Below are 12,176 nucleotides of genomic sequence, written 5' to 3'. Positions count from 1 at the left end.
ACTGCAATACTAAACAATGGGGGAAATTTAATCGGATGAGAGATTCTGAAAGTGGGAGATTTGGTAAGAAATCTCCAGTATTTTAAAGCACAATCATTTGCACTACAAAACCAATGTGATTTTGCAGTTTAAATTATTGCCAAGTTAAAGAAACTGGAGATTTCTTACCAAATCTCTCACTTTCAGAATCTCTCATCCGATTATATTTCACCCAAAATATGCTGCATGTATTAAAGGTTACTGTTAAGCGAGACATTCAAAAATATAAAGTTAGTTTTAAAGGTGTATTCTTTTGTTTAAAAAAATATAAATGCTTATTTGATTATTTTTTTTTATTTAAATAATTGTCATACAAAACATTTCCACAAGATCTATAGATTGCAAGCAGGGCCCTCCTACCTTTTGACTGCCTGTAACTACCCTGTTTGTTGTATCGCTGTCTCCTGCTGTAAATCGAAACGGAATATGCTGAGCTATATAAGAAATGGGTAATAAATATCTACATTTTTATTGCTGATGCAGATCGCAATTATAGTCATGTATGAAACCATAAAAGCAAATGTTCTTATGTGAAGTCACAACAAGGAAGCAAATTAATTTGCAGGCAAATATGATGCTCATGGAAGATTATTATGCTGCGTACACACTATATGGTCGAAATCGCATCAGGATCGCATGCAGATCGCACAGGTCTTTTACCTTGCGATCCCAATGTGCGCTCCCGTGGCAGCACAATCGAAACCCAGATAGACAGGGCTGCAATGACTATATAGTGCAAATCTAATGCAGACTGTATGAATTTTATGTAAAAAGTACAGAGTTAGCAAAGATTGCATATCACTCGAATCTTAAGTTGAATAGCAAGGGAATCTCACCGTGTGTACACACCATTCATTTTAAACTTTTACCAACATGGACAAAACAAAGTGATAGGGATGTTAATGTTACATTCAAAAAGGAGCACCGCAAGTTTCTCCCACCAATGAAATTCCAGAGTTTGGGTTTCGCAACATACTTTTATTGGGCCACATTGTCTACCTTCCAGATTCACTTTCTGCTTGAAAGCACAAGCTACAGTTGGTGAACTACTATCAATGTCATTTAAAAAATCTTCAAAGACACAAATCACTCTAATTGTCTTGTAGTAATCATGACTAGCCTAGGACAGCAAATATATTTTAATTTGTGGTGGGTAACGATTACAATTTTGGTACTTGTTTCCTAGCACGGCACCCACAATATTTAGTGGTATGGCAACGCATGCCATGCGATTTTAAAAGTGTATAAGCCCCTATACGATTTTTAATTGTATAAGCACCTTAATGGGTGCTTACAATGTTAAATGCACCCCCATGATCATCGCCAACCCAAAGCGAGCCGGCGAGGGGCGGTGGTATGCGTCCACCGACCTTTTCATACCCCCACTATCCACGTCGGCGTGGAGTTGATTTTATATATAGTGTGGCGAGCGCAGTGAGCCACCGAGCCCAAAGCTTGGCAAGCCCCGCGAGGAGACGCGTATATTACTTTACATGCATTCTGCATCCCCTCGCCGCGCTTTGGGCTTGGTGTCTCACTGCGCTCACCACACTATCTAAAATCAACTCCATGCCGACGTGGATAGTGGGGGTATGAAAAGGTCGGAGATGCGTACCGCCACGCTTCCGGTTGGCGTTCATAGTGGGGGTGGCTTGGTGGTGCTTTTAACATTGTAAGCACCCATTACGGTGCTTATACAATTAATTATCTTATAGGGGGCACATTTAACATTGAAAACACCCATTAGGGTGGTTATACAATTTTAAATCATATACCATTGTATATGGCATACAATGCGATGGTATACAATTTAAAATTGTATAACATCGGCTGCCATCACGTAACATCGCATCGCATACCATCTTATGCCTTATGGTATGCAATGCGATGGGCGCCGTGCTAGGAAACAAGTACCACAATTTTTATTAATTGCATGTTAGGCACATAAGTGCCGCTTACCTACAATCTCATTGACAGTGGTTCCAGGTTCCATGCTTGTTGCCAAGGAAGATTGCATGCTCGTTGCCATAAGGGGTTCCATGGTCATGGGGGGGAGGTTAATACATCTGTGCTGCCACAGGGGTTCAATGCTCGTTGCCAGGGGGAATGCATGCTTGCTGCCATAGGGGTTAAATGCTCATTGCCGATGGGGAATACATGCTTGCTGTCATAGAGGTTAAATGCTTGTTACAGGGGGGGGGGGGAATATATTCTTGCTGCCATAGGGCGATAAATGCTCATTGCAAGGGGGAGGGGGGAGATACTGTACATGCTGGCTGCCAGGGGGGTTAAATGCTTGTTGCCACTGGGGAATACATGCTTGCTGCCATAGGGGTTAACTGCTTGTTGCACAGGGGGAGATCAACTGGGGGAAGGGGGGGGGGGCAATTGGCGCCGAAGAGTCTCTGATAGTAATATTAGAGACCCAGCACCCCTCCAAAGATGGCCGATTCAGCTGCTAGAGGTGCAGGAGTAGTTCTAGCGTGTCTTCTCAATGGCGGCGGACATTTTTGGAGGGGTGCAGGGTCCCTGTAATAAGGTCAGAGACTTTGTGCCTCCACTCCCCCTGCCACCACGCGCCCTGCTTGTTAACGCCAATAATTATTTTAATCACCGTTAATATGCCCAGCTCTAATTTTAATACATTATTATACATCAATAGTGCAGTGTTTTTAATAGAAAAGGAAAGACCAGTGAGGTTTTTTTTGTTTGTTTTTTAAGAGGGACACTGTAATTGAAAATAATTTTTTTAAAAGAAATAGTTTTAAAAACTAAAATATTACACTTATTTTCTCTGTCCATCAGATTGTGAAAATGACTTGGACAGGATCTTGATCTCCCATTTTGAAGACTCTTGATCCATTTACCCTTCTAGCAGACTCTGGCTACATATTCTAGGCAGGGCACACACACATACATACAGGTCAACTGCTCTGTAAATATATCTACAGACTGATCAGGCAGCATGTTCTCCAAACACACTGCCGACACCACAACTGGGCATCTGCGTACTGGTAAAGTTTTAGCGCTGCATAGTTTTTGTACTTTAGGTGCACCTGCATACACCCACCCATTGAGACGTCCATCACCTGGTGTGGGTGTGTGGGTGTGTGGGTGGTGGACCACCCGTACACACAGCAGGATGCGCCGATGTATCTTTAGATAGAGATATTATCCATCGGCTATGTTGCACAGCCGACATGGTTCACAGACATGCTGGTGCACACTGCAATATATAGGGTGTCCAATTGAATTGTGTGTACAACAGTGGAAAAATATTGGTTGCAGAATATTGAAAAGTGACGGGACAGGAACCACGGCCATACACACGGCACTTTGCTGGATAATTAATTTTACATGAACGAAACCTCAAATGTTCAGGTATAGGAGCCAATAACTACAAAAAAAATAAATAAATAGAACATTATTAAAAGAATATGTGGACATTAGAGCAGCCAGCTAAAAAGTTCAAGCCTTGATGCAACATAAAATTTGACGTCAGATAAGAACCACTTGGCCCATCTAGACTGCCCTGTTTTTATTTATAATCTAGTTAATCTGAACCCTCAAAAACCAGTAGCATTTGCACTAGGTAGATGTATATATTTATATCCCACATTATCCTAAAGATAGTGTAGAGAAATGGCTTTGTGTTAGTAGCAAATGAAAAGGTCACTTTACCCTAGTTGAACAGTGTTGGGCACATATCCATAACCTACCAACTACAAATAAAGCCATGCATTGTAAGAAAGTAAACCGGACCCATCTGTGCACAGTCACACACAAGGCTGGTACTTTAAAACCACACCACTTTGAGCACCTGACTTCCACCATTGGTCTGGTCAAAGGTCAAATGAATTAACGGACAACCAGGCAAACCTGACAAAGTGCTAAACCCAGAGTGGATTAACCTAGCCACATTCTCTAACCCCATGTGTGGCCAAATGGCTACTAATAAACTTCAGACAGATCTTAAGAGAACCAAAAAAAAAAAAAAAAGCAACTTCAATTATATATAAAATGTTATATATTTACGCAGCCAGGTATTGGCTAAAACACCATTGAGTAAGAAATATTAACTTTTAATTTTTTAAGACAAAATTACTTTATTAACATGATACTTTTTGTTTAATGCCTTTTCAATAAGCATAATGATTGGGGAATATAATATAAATATAATATTAGTCAATATTAAGATGAATAAATAAGTAATTAGTATCAAATAATCAGCTTGCATAAAGAATATGAAAGCAAACCTATTTTATGCCGCTTTCTGACATGGGTCTTGGCAATTGCCGACAGATTCCTGGGTCTCTGCTCTGTGCCCCTGGTTGGAAGCAGGGTCGAGGACCCAGTTTTTGTGCGCGCATGTGCAATAACCGAGATTTTACATCAAGAGTATAAAGCCCTGTACACTCGCTTAGATTTGATGTTAGATTCGATTTTCTATTAGATCTGGCATTAGATCATCCCATTCGATTCGATTTCAAAATGTAGGCACAATGTACTCATTCGATTTACTGGATCGAATTTGAGATTTCCTTGGCTGCACAGTAGATTTTTCTATCCGATTTTGAGAAAACGGGAGCGTGCATCGAAATCGAACGCAGATCGAAAGTGTCCTAAAAACCATTCGATGTGGATTCGATTTTGCTTCTATAAGCAAAATCGAATCGAAAACAGGAAAAATCTAAGCATGTGTACACAGCTTAAGAGGTATTTCTTTTAATGACCCATAACTTAAACTCAGTGAAGATCTTTGTGCATTTAAATGACACACTGTAATCTAATTCAGAAGACAGTCAGACAGACAGGCAATCCACATTCAGTAATTTCCACACATGTATCATTTGAGAAGGTGGTTAGTACTCCTTTGGAAGCTACCTGCAATTTAGGTTAAACAGTCCATCAAGGAGTATCCTTCATCTACACACAGTGACAAAATCCATTTTGTTGTGTGATTGCAACATACTGATTTAAATATAGATGTAGCCTACACATTGCCTGCCTTCCCTGTGAGGTGCCTGCCTTCCCTGTGAGGGTGCCAGATGGGGTTCCGACAGTCATTTACCAGACGTCCGGATCCAGACTGTTAAAACACCGACAGACTGGTTCCCAACGGCTATTCTCACTCGTGGGGCTCCATGACCCCCATAGAGGGAGTATAGAATAGGTGGCGAGCATAGCGAGCCACCGAGCCCGCAAGGGGCTTTGTTGCGCTCAAAATGCTGTCTGAGTCCGGCCAGTCGGGATCCCGATGTCGGGCTGACTGTCGGAAACCTATACCACACACCCCTGTGATGACAGGTATACTGAAAATTATTTCACATCGGGGGTTTTCAGCATTAAAACAGGAAGTCACCATTCGGTGCTCCTGATTGGAGAAGTGCAAGGGGAAAATCCTACCACAGACACACTTCACAATCAATGGAAACATTTACAAAACAATTCACATGTAGATCAAAGGAACATTAGGTTGTTTTATTCATGCATTAAAAATATATAAACAGGAAGGCTATTTTACATACCAGATGTGCAGGAAGCATAAATACATACTGTAGACATCTCTGTGTGCATACAAGGCTTAAAAGGTGTAAGTGGATGACAACCCACTCCATTATCATGTTTGTTTGCCTTGCTGCGCCGAATGGGAGCAGGTAATGTGAGCTCAATGTCATAACATTTAATGATGCAAAAACTACAGTAAAAGGGCCCCTTACACTTGTGAGATTGTCAGATTTGACCCAATTCAGGTGGATTGGGTCAATTTATCTGACAAAATCTGATGTACCTGATGTGTAGGACCCAATACACAATCCCGTGCCATTGGGTAAAACCAAGAGATTGATCCTCCTGCACATAGGGCTATTTCACACGCTACGGCTCCTGACGGATGGCGAAATCCCGCATGGCCAGGAAGCCATGCCGCACACAGTAGTTTACAATGGAGGGGATGGCCACAGCCCGGCAGCCGTCCCTTCCCGTGGTGGGATCCGGCTGCAACCAGGCCGTGGCCGTCCTGTGTGAACGGACAGAATTGTGTCCATTATTTACTACAGTGTGCAGCACGGCTTTCCGCCGTGTGGGATTTCGCCATCTGGCAGGAGCCGGAGCGTGTGAAATAGCCCATAGGATAAATCTCGAGTCAGTCAATTAGGTCCAACTTGTTGGACAATAAGTTGGACAAGTGGGGGGCCTTTAGAAATACAGTATAGATATTGTTGTACTTTGCCAAATAAAAAGACCATTTGTTTATGTATTAAGAGCAAAACATATTTAAAACTTTGCTGATTAGAACCATTTAAAATATACTCTTTACATAACAATTAACTTGTAAATAGAAACATATAAAAATAAGCATGTTTGTCATGTGTGACATGTTTACAGATACATCCAAACCATAACAAATAATACGGATAGTTATTCTGAATATAATTTACAGCAAACAAAAAAAAAAAAAAAAAAAAAATAAGCTAGCTATATACCAGCATTTTTTTTTTTTTAAATCAAACCGATAATCAGAATAAATTTCCTGCCAGTTGAAGGGGCCAATATCAGCTGCACACAGGAATTGATTTTTCTTATTATAATAGACAGATATTTTATGACAGGGCTGACTGAGTAATCCAAACAAGGGCCCTTATTCTGGTTGGTGCGGTAATATCCGGGTGCGTTCGTGCCGCCGATGTTTTGTGTCTGCGCATGTGCAGAGGCGTCTGCGCATGTGCGAGCGGGGCGTACGGCCAAATCCCGCATGAAATGTGAACACTCCGAACAGGGGCATGAAGGGCTATTTGGGCTCATTACCATATGCATACGCCCCGCGTTTCATGGGCGTTCCCATGCAAACGCTGGGCGTACGTATGGTAATGCCGGATGTCAGCTGCCCGCCCAGATCCCTGCTTTTGCACGGAAAAATGTCCATGTGGTCTGAGGTGGCGGGAGCTGGTGGACCACTCGGTCCTGCATTCGATGGTCTGCGACCATCGAATGATGGGGGAGGTTCCCTGAGATGGAGAAGGCGTATTCCGTGAAAAATACACGTGCGGTCCGTTCGGCCAGCTTCTTACCGCGTACGGACGGAGTTGGCGATCCGTATGGAAGGCGGGGTTTCGCACGCACGGTCCTGGCCGCACCGATCAGAATAAGGCCCAAAGTGTTTCTACCCACTTTTGGGCGCGTTATTTTTTTTTCCTTTTTGCCACTTGGCCATAGCACTCATTCCTACACAAAATAGGTCCACCAGATTGCAAGCAAATTGGACAAACTGTATAGCATGCAGATACCTTTAGTGATAAGTCACACTCTGTATTTCCATGTAACTGCGAGTACAGGAGAAGTGTATGCAATACTTCTAGAGACAACATGCTATAACATGCCTGGAACAAGGAGTTAAGAGGTGAAAAGGAGGTGGTATATGGAATATTTTGGCCTAGATACTATCTTCAGACCCAAATGCCAAATGCAAAAAAAAAAAAAAAAAAAAAAAAAAAAAAAAAAAGGAGGCTGTAAAATATATAACCCAGAAACCATAGCGATCAGAATAAATCTACCACAAGATGTATAGATGTATAGGTACTTGTGTATTTTCACATTGCCCGATATATCACAAGTACCTAAAAATGTATAACTACAAGTTGTAGGACACTGCAAAATAGCACATTTGGATAATGTTAAATAATTGCAATGATTTTGTAGCATATTAGTTTTAACAAATTAGTTTACTTATACTCAGTGACACACAAGTGCGCCTATTAAAAATTATATATATCAAACAGAAAAAGTTACCACATTACAGTGTCAGTGTACAACTAGAAAGCAGATATTAGAAAACAACCACAAATATACTACTATTAATAATAATACAGTAGAGAACCTTATCATCCAATGCCTGGATATATTCCACTTTAATCTGTATATACAGAGCTCTGGTGGTGTTTATAGCACACAGACAACACTGTTTCCTAATGCCTCCTGTCTGTGTATCCTCTCCTGGTACAGCACACAGGGACACCCTGCACCAGGTGTGCACCCTCTCTCACACATAGCAAATGCCCCACAAATGTAACATATTTATAACCATCTCCCTGCACCAGTCATACTGGTGTGTACCTCACACGAACATGCACCAACCATATGGTACCTCACGTGAATAGGGCTCTAGGCATACCTATACATCACACTGACTGACCCCTGAGATTCACCCCCTCAGTACAGATGACTCCACCTAGGCTCACGCTGGCACACATGCATGCATACATACTGAGAAATGAATCCAACCCTCCACTCATTATTGGAGGCTATGGTATTATTTACAGACACAGGATCCCGGGATACATGTATGTAGAGAACATGCTGAGCACACAGTGACTGATACATGTACACAGAGATCATCCATTCGCTTTATACGGAGCCGCCCCCTACGGATACCCCAGTGCTCACCTCGTACTGACCCACAAGGGGGTATCGTTGGCTCTTCTATTATCCAGGGACCCCCCCTCAGTTAGAGGGGGGTAAGAGCCGTGATTGCCCAATAGCTGCCTCCCGGCTCCCGTGATTACTTTTCCATGTAGCCGCTGATGCCCCGGCCCGAGAAGTTTGTGCCTCTCCTTGGTGAGGTTCACGCCCGGCCGGCTGTGCTGCTCCCTCCTCCCCACCGACTGCGTTCTGCCCGCCCCCCCGGAGGTGGAGATGGGACTGGACCTCCCCTAATGTGTGTCACTCCTACCCCGGGCCCGCCCTAGGGTGTGTGTCACTCCTATCCCGCGTCCGCCCCAGTGTGCCACTCAGCCCTTGGGGGTAGGGGGTCTTCCTTCGGGACAGCTACTGCCTGTCGGGCCTCCCTCATAGGGTTCAAGTGGTCCCAGTATACCTCATATAAGAGCTCACAGGACGCTTCATTATGCCCTCCCTTGCCTGTCCTTCCCCCTCTGCCTGTTGCTCCTCCCCTGGATATTCCTCCACTAGTATCAATCCCCATCCTAGTATTTGTTTCCTTTTCCATCTTCTCTTTATGTCATCCTGCCCCTCCTTCAGTTGCATCTCTCCGGCTCTCCCCCTCAGAATCCCCCCCCCCCCCCCCCCCCCCTTCACCCCCTCCACCTCCTCCTCCCCCGTCCTCTATGCCAGTGTGCCTGCACTTGCTTCCCCTCCCCTTATCTCTCCTCCTTTCCAGTCTGAGCCTCATTTTCCTGCTTCCCTCATTCTTTCCTGGTGAATAGAGGTGTTGATTCATTGACAGTGACACATCCAGCTAGTATGTACACACACATACATTTACAGTATGTGCTGAGCCTGCTGACACATATAAAAGGAAGTAAGGTATGCATGCCCACAGCTTGTGCACCTTTACATTATATGTATAAACTGGTTTATATTGTCAGAGGGCTCCAACTATTTACGTTTTATTTAGTGACCTATTGATCTACTAAACGTAACTAAACTGCTGTCAAATACATGTAAAGCGCCTGTCAAAATCACACATATATGGAAACTAATACAACCCACAATATGACACTCAGATATATAGGCATATATTTTTATATATATGTATATATATATATATATATATATATATATATACACATCATACCTGCCTACTGTACATCTGTAAAACAATTATTTCATTTAATTACAGATTTATTTTTTCTTTCCCTACAATAGGGATAAAAGACTATTCTCTTCCAGAATTCAAAATATTTTTCTTCCAGCAACCAAAATGTAAGTCTAGTTGGATGCTAAGATGGGAGTTCTTTTGGGATGTTCCCCATAGCAACCTATCAGATTCTTCTTTTTAACACCTTCTAGAAGATATTAGATAGAATCTGATTGGTTGCTATGGGCAACATACCATCTTCAATAGAACTCCCATCAAATTACCAGGTGAAGCAGTCTTAAATCCCAGCTCACCGTCTCTGGTCAAGAGCAGGGTCGGTGACCCGGAATTTAAGACACGGGTTGAACCTTTCACACTACAGAAAAAGCCGGGTTTTTCCATCAAATTCCCAGGTTGAAAAGCTGTAACCTGGTAATTTGCTTCTTGGGGTTAAAAAGGTATCAGTGTGAAAGGGGTTCCGACTGCACCCGGCAAAATTACCCAGCTCTAAAAATGTTGGGTAATTGCTGGGTCGCATGTCTGAAAGGGGTATAGTAAATACCCCTTCATACCACTTTCAGAAAAGCTCCAAAATCCTGGGTTTTTGCACAAGAATGTGCATCAACCGGGGATTTTGTTATGTCTGAAAGACACCTACCTTTATGTCTGAAAGGTCCCCGACACAAGTGACCTGGGTGCTTTACAGGGTCTTTTTTCTTGGGCAGACTTTTTCTTGGGTTTCTTGGGTTATGTGTTAATGTCACAAATAGGAATTTGCACTCTGGCTGCTTGAAAGCAGTTTTAATTGTTCAGAATACCAAAGTCCATGACCACAATCAAAATTGAATGGGAAGATGATCTGTGAGGTACCGATTTTTGGCAATACAGCACCATATATAAACCTTGTATTTATTTTTGTGTTACTAATGTTGGAATGTTTACAATTGTAAACCACACCCTGTACATTTATGGGCTGTCCCCACCTTTGTAAAACCAGCTTATGTCTGAAAGGGGCCAATTTCCTGTGTCTGTAGAGTCATTTGAAAGGGGGTCTCGAACAAAAACCCATCAGAAAAGAAAATCCTGGGTCTGAGCAGGGAAATTCCTCGGTTGTATGTCTGAACAAGGTATCAGTGTAGACAAAGATTTCCATAAACAAATCAGCCACTGGCACTGAAAAGCAAGGCACACCTCCCAACTTTTACAATACTTAGTATGGTGGGGAGGAGCTAAGGGGTGGGGCTGGCCTCATTAGAGGGATGTGGCCTAGTACCACAACTGTTTTTATCATTTTCGGGGAGGTGCTCCCCTAGCAGCTGGGCAGCCCCCGGCTACCTCCCTGCCTTCCCTCCCTCCTTACACTGCACTCTAGCTTCCCCCAACTGTTCCTACCCCAGAGCCGAACTTCCCATTAGGCATTTGAGGCACGTGCCTAGGGACAGCACATGTTTGGGGGCGGCACTTGGATGCTTGTGCTGGTACTGTCAGCCTGAATTGTACCAGTAGCTGCAAAATATTTCCACTGTACTGTACCATATTCCATCTTGAATAGAATGTAAATGGATAGGACATGCAGATACTGCCCCTGTAATCTATCCTATATAAACGCTAGTAAGTAAATGCTTCAAAAGCTAGTAGATTAGTAGCTAGTTTCACTTGCTGCCAACAGATGAACATTAGACATTCTGTGTATATAAATGATAATAAAAAATGTCACAGTTAATGGCTTTTTTTATTATTCTATTAAATTGGCCATCATCACATGATGGCTTATAATGAAGCAATAAAAATAATACAATTAGGTAGGGGGACTGCCAGGGGCGTAACTATAGCACCGCAGCCCCCGCCACCATGGGGGGGCGCTGTGCATGTGGGGGCGCCGGGGGCTGCGGTGCTATAGTTACCTACCCCCCATCCCCCGCAGACTTACGTATCTTGCGGTCCCGGCGGCTCTGTTCTTCTGATGAGGACCACAACAAAATGGCCGCCCCCATATAGCAAACAGTTCTCTGAAACTGTCTGCTGTACGGGGGCGGCCATTTTGTGGTGGTCCTCAGCAGATGAACGGACGGAGCCGCCGGGACCAGCGCGATAGGTAAGACTGCGGGGGAGGGGGTTAGCATAGGCGACAGGGGGGGGGGGGGGGGGGTGCTCGACGGGGCGGCGGCATGGGGTGGGTATGGGCGCCCCCCCTAACGGCGGGGGGGCGCCCAAAACGTAGCTACGCCACTGGGGACTGCCATTATTGTTGTGCATGGGGCCCCCTCACCCCTAAATCCACCCATGCCCCACCCATGGGACATTGCCACCCATGGGAGGGACAGCGGGACAGTCTCCAATTAGGGGGAATGTCCTGCTTTAATCGGGACAGTTGGGAGGAACGATCATGGGAAACTGCATACATAAGACAAGTGGGTGAAACTCGCAAACCGTCACACATGCTGCATTTCTCCTATACCCCTTGATTAGGCTTTTCATTTATGAGTACCCCTCCTCTCAATTTAAAATTTCCACAGTACGTACAAGTGGAGTGGAAGCAGTG

General features: G+C 43.7%; 1 protein-coding gene across 2 annotated transcripts in view; it reads right to left on the bottom strand.

Moving 5' to 3' along the window:
• Positions 1-8,978, bottom strand: part of SRC (SRC proto-oncogene, non-receptor tyrosine kinase) — a 38,831-nt gene extending 29,853 nt beyond the window's left edge. The window contains exon 1 of one of the 2 annotated variants that reach the window (XM_083147790.1): positions 8,482-8,978. The gene's annotated coding sequence lies outside the window, so the exon portion shown is untranslated. The remainder of the gene's footprint in view (positions 1-8,481) is intronic. The other variant, XM_083147793.1, reaches the window with a different exon arrangement.
• Between the last annotated feature and the right edge of the window lie 3,198 nt (positions 8,979-12,176).

Source organism: Crinia signifera, chromosome 6, assembly GCF_055691185.1.
Source record: "Crinia signifera chromosome 6, ASM5569118v1, whole genome shotgun sequence".
NCBI classification, from domain to species: domain Eukaryota; kingdom Metazoa; phylum Chordata; class Amphibia; order Anura; family Myobatrachidae; genus Crinia; species Crinia signifera.
The sequence above is the reverse complement of the archived record's forward strand: the minus strand, read 5'-3'. Positions and strand labels throughout refer to the sequence as shown.